The sequence below is a fragment of the Trachypithecus francoisi genome, unplaced genomic scaffold, assembly GCF_009764315.1.
Source record: "Trachypithecus francoisi isolate TF-2019V2 unplaced genomic scaffold, Tfra_2.0 Contig00479, whole genome shotgun sequence".
NCBI classification, from domain to species: domain Eukaryota; kingdom Metazoa; phylum Chordata; class Mammalia; order Primates; family Cercopithecidae; genus Trachypithecus; species Trachypithecus francoisi.
The window spans coordinates 13,006-17,963 of NW_022680667.1; positions in this window are offsets into that span (position 1 = coordinate 13,006).

The window sequence follows — 4,958 nt, forward strand, 5'->3', positions numbered from 1 at the left end:
GTAGCACTGTTTTTGGGTAATCTCCGAAGGGATATTTTGGATTGCATTGAAGCCTAGGGTGACAAAGAAAATATCCTCAGATAAAAAGAAGAAATTTGCTTTCTGAGAAACTGCTTTGTGATGTGGGAATTCATCTCACAGAATTTCACTGTTGCTTTCATTGAGCAGTTTGCTAACACTGTTTTGTTGGAATCTGCAATGGGATGTTTCAGAGTGCATTGAAGCTTGTGTTGACAAAGGAAATATCCTCTGACAAAAACTAGAAAGAAGCTTTCTGAGAAACTGCTTTCTGATTTGTGAATTCATCTCACAGTATTACATCTTTCTTTTCATGGAGCAGTTTGTTAACACATTTTTGGGGAATCTGAGAAGGCATATTATGGATCACATTGAAGCCTAAGGTGACCAAGGAAATATCCTCAGATAAAAACTAGAAAGAAGTTTTCTGAGATACTGCTTTGTGATGTGTGAATTCATCTCACAAATATACACCTTTCTTTTCATGGAGCAGTTTGCTAACACTGTTTTCACGGAATGTGCCAAGTGATACTTGAGAGCACACTGAAGCCTTTGGTGAAAAAGGAAATATCCTCAGATAAAAACTGGAAAGAAGCTTTCTGAGAAACTGCTTTGTGGTGTATGAATTTGTCTCACAGAGATAAATCATCCTTTTCATTAACCAGTTTGATAACACTGTTTTTGTGGAATATGCAAAGAGATATTCGGGAGCGGATAGAGGCCAATGTTGAATAAGGAAATATCTTCAGGTAAAAACTGGAGAGAAAGCTTCTGATAACTCCTTTGTGATGTGTGAATTCATCTCATAGAGTTAAAGCTTTCTGTTGAGAGAGCAGTTTGACATCACTGTTTTGTGGTGTCTGATAAGGGATATTTGGGAGTGCATGGAAGCTGTTGGTGGAAAAGGAAATATCCTGAGATAAATACTAGAAAGAAGCTGGCTGAGAAATTTCTTTGGGATGGGTGAATTCATCACACAGATTACATGTTTGCTTTCTTTGAGTAGTTTGGTAGCACTATTTTTATGAAATCTGCAAAGGGATATTCAGGAGCTCCTAGAGGCCTACCGTGAAAAAGGAAATAACTTCAGGTACAAACTGAAGAGAAGCTCTTTGAGAAAATGTTTTGCATTCTGCACATTCAGCTCATAGAGTTTAACCTTTTTGTTGATTGTGCAGTTCATTGTCACTGTTTTTGTGGTACTTGAGGAGGGATTTTTGGGAGCACACTGAAACTTATGGTGGAAAAGGAAATATCCTCAGATAAAAATTAGATAGAAGCTTCCTCAGAAATTGCTTGGTGATAGGTGAATTTATCTCACAGTGTTAAAACTTTCTTTTCATTACACAGTTTGGTAGCACTGTTTTTGTGGTATCTGCAGAGGGATATTTGGGAGCACATAGAATCCAAAGGTGAAAATAGAATATTCTTCAGGTAAACACTGGAGAGAAGATTTCAGGGAAACTCCATTGTGATGTGTGCATTCATCTCATAGAGCTAAAGGTTTTTGTTGAGGGAACACTTTGAAATCTCTGTTTTTGTGGTGTCTGGGAAGGCATGTTTGGGAGCACATTGAACCCTGTGGTGGAAAATGAAATATCCTCATATAAAAACCATAAAGAAGCTTTCTGAAATACTGCTTTCTGATGTGTTATTTCGTCTCGCAGAGTAACCCGATTCTTTTCATGGATCAGTTTGGTAGCACGGTTTTTGGGGTATCTGAGAAAGGATATTTTGGATCCCATTGAAGCCTATGGTGACAAAGGAAATATCCTTAGATTTAAACTAGAAAGAAATATTCTGAGAAACATCTTTGTAATGTGTGCATTCATCTTGCACAGTTACTCTGCTCTTTTAATTGATCAGTTTGCTAGCACTGTTTTCATGGAATCTGCAAATGTATATATTGGAGTGCGTTGAAGTCTATGGTGAAAAAGAAAATATTCTCAGATAAAACTAGAATCTTTCTGAGAAAGTGCTTTGTGAGGTATGAATTCATCTCATAGTGTTACACTGTAGTTTTCATTCAGTAGTTTATAACACTGTTTTCCTGGAATCTGCAATGGGATATTTTGGAGCACAATGAAGCTTATGGAGACATAGGAAACATCCTCATGTAAAAACTAGAAAGAAGTTTTCTGAGAAACTGCTTTGTGTTGTGTTAATACATCTCATAGAGTTACACGATGCTTTTAATGGATCAGTTTGGTAGCAGTGCTTTTGGGGAATCTGAGAATTCATATTTTGAATTGCTTTGAAGCCTATGGTGACAAAGGAAATATCCTCATATAAAAACAAGGAGGAAGCTTTCTGAGAAAGTTCTTCATGATGTGTGAACTCATCTTGGAATGTTACACTTTCCTTTGAAGGAGCGGTTTGCTAACACTGTTTTCATGGAATCTGAAATGAGATATTCTGGAGTGCATTGAGGAGTATAGTGAAAAAGCAAATATCCTCATGTAAAAACTGGAAGGAAACTTTCTGAGAAACAGCTTTGTGATTTGTAAATTCATCTTGCAGAGTTACACTGCTCTTTTCTTTTTTTTTTTTTTTTGGAACATTTTCTATTTATAAAAGAAAAATTCATGACATGTTTAAGTTTGATAACTCTTTTAAGTACTTTGTCACAGGAAACCCTTTTTTTTTTTTTATTATCATCCCTATTCTATTTTTTTTTTTTCTTTTTTTTTTTATTTATTATACTTTAAGTTCTAGGGTACATGTGCATAACGTGTATATCATGTATAACTCCCCAATGCAATCCCTCCCTCCTCCCCCCTCCCCATGATAGGCCCCAGTGTGTGATGTTCCCCTTCCCGAGTCCAAGTGATCTCATTGTTCAGTTCCCACCTATGAGTGAGAACATGCGGTGTTTGGTTTTCTCTTCTTGTGATAGTTTGCTAAGAATGATGGTTTCCAGCTGCATCCATGTCCCTACAAAGGACGCAAACTCATCCTTTTTGATGGCTGCATAGTATTCCATGGTGTATATGTGCCACATTTTCTTAATCCAGTCTGTCACAGATGGACATTTGGGTTGATTCCAAGTCTTTGCTATTGTGAATAGTGCCGCAATAAACATACGTGTGCATGTGTCTTTGTAGTAGAGTTATTTATAATCCTTTGGGTATATACCCAGTAGTGGATGGCTGGGTCATATGGTACCTCTAGTTCTAGATCCTTGAGGAATCGCCATACTGTTTTCCATAATGGTTGAACTAGTTTACAATCCCACCAACAGTGTAAAAGTGTTCCTATTTCTCCACATCCTCTCCAACATCTATTGTTTCCTGACTTCTTGATGATTGCCATTCTAACTGGTGTGAGATGGTATCTCATTGTGGTTTTGATTTGCATTTCTCTGATGGCGAGTGATGACGAGCATTTTTTCATGTGTCTGTTGGCTGTATGGATGTCTTCTTTTGAGAAATGTCTGTTCATATCCTTTGCCCACTTTTTGATGGGGTTGTTTGTTTTTTTCTTGTATATTTGTTTGAGTTCTTTGTAGATTCTGGATATTAGCCCTTTGTCAGATGAGTAGGTTGCAAAAATTTTCTCCCATTCTGTAGGTTGCCTGTTCACTCTGATGGTAGTTTCTTTTGCTGTGCAAAAGCTCTTTAGTTTAATGAGATCCCATTTGTCAATTTTGGCTTTTGCTGCCGTTGCTTTTGGTGTTTTAGACATGAAGTCCTTGCCCATGCCTATGTCCTGAATGGTACTACCTAGATTTTCTTCTAGGGTTTTTATGGTATTAGGTCTAACATTTAAGTCTCTAATCCATCTTGAATTAATTTTCGTATAAGGGGTAAGGAAAGGATCCAGTTTCAGCTTTCTACTTGTGGCTAGCCAATTTTCCCAGCACCATTTATTAAATAGGGAATCCTTTCCCCATTTCTTGTTTCTCTCAGGTTTGTCAAGATCAGATGGCTGTAGATGTGTGGTATTATTTCTGAGGACTCTGTTCTGTTCCACTGGTCTATTTCTCTGTTGTGGTACCAGTACCATGCTGTTTTGGTTACTGTAGCCTTGTAGTATAGTTTGAAGTCAGGTAGCGTGACGCCTCCAGCTTTGTCCTTTTGACCTAGGATTGTCTTGGCAATGCGGGCTCTTTTTGGTTCCATATGAACTTTAAAGCAGTTTTTTTTCCAATTCTGTGAAGAAACTCATTGGTAGCTTGATGGGGATGGCATTGAATCTATAAATCACCTTGGGCAGTATGGCCATTTTCACGATATTGATTCTTCCTATCCATGAGCATGGTATGTTCTTCCATTTGTTTGTGTCCTCTTTGATTTCACTGAGCAGTGGTTTGTAGTTCTCCTTGAAGAGGTCCTTTACATCCCTTGTAAGCTGGATTCCTAGGTATTTTATTCTCTTTGAAGCAATTGTGAATGGAAGTTCATTCCTGACTTGGCTCTCTGCTTGTCTGTTACTGGTGTATAAGAATGCTTTTGATTTTTGCACATTAATTTTGTATCCTGAGACTTTGCTGAAGTTGCTTATCAGCTTAAGGAGATTTTGGGCTGAGACGATGGGTTTTTCTAAATATACAATCATGTCATCTGCAAACAGGGACAATTTGACTTCTTCTTTTCCTAACTGGATACCCTTGATTTCTTTCTCTTGCCTGATTGCCCTAGCCAGAACTTCCAACACTATGTTGAATAGGAGTGGTGAGAGAGGGCATCCCTGTCTTGTGCCAGTTTTCAAAGGGAATTTTTCCAGTTTTTGCCCATTCAGTATGATATTAGCTGTGGGTTTGTCGTAAATAGCTCTTATTATTTTGAGGTACGTTCCATCAATACCGAATTTATTGAGCGTTTTTAGCATAAAGGGCTGTTGAATTTTGTCAAAAGCCTTTTCTGCATCTATTGAGATAATCATGTGGTTCTTGTCTTTGGTTCTGTTTATATGCTGGATTACGTTTATTGATTTGCGAA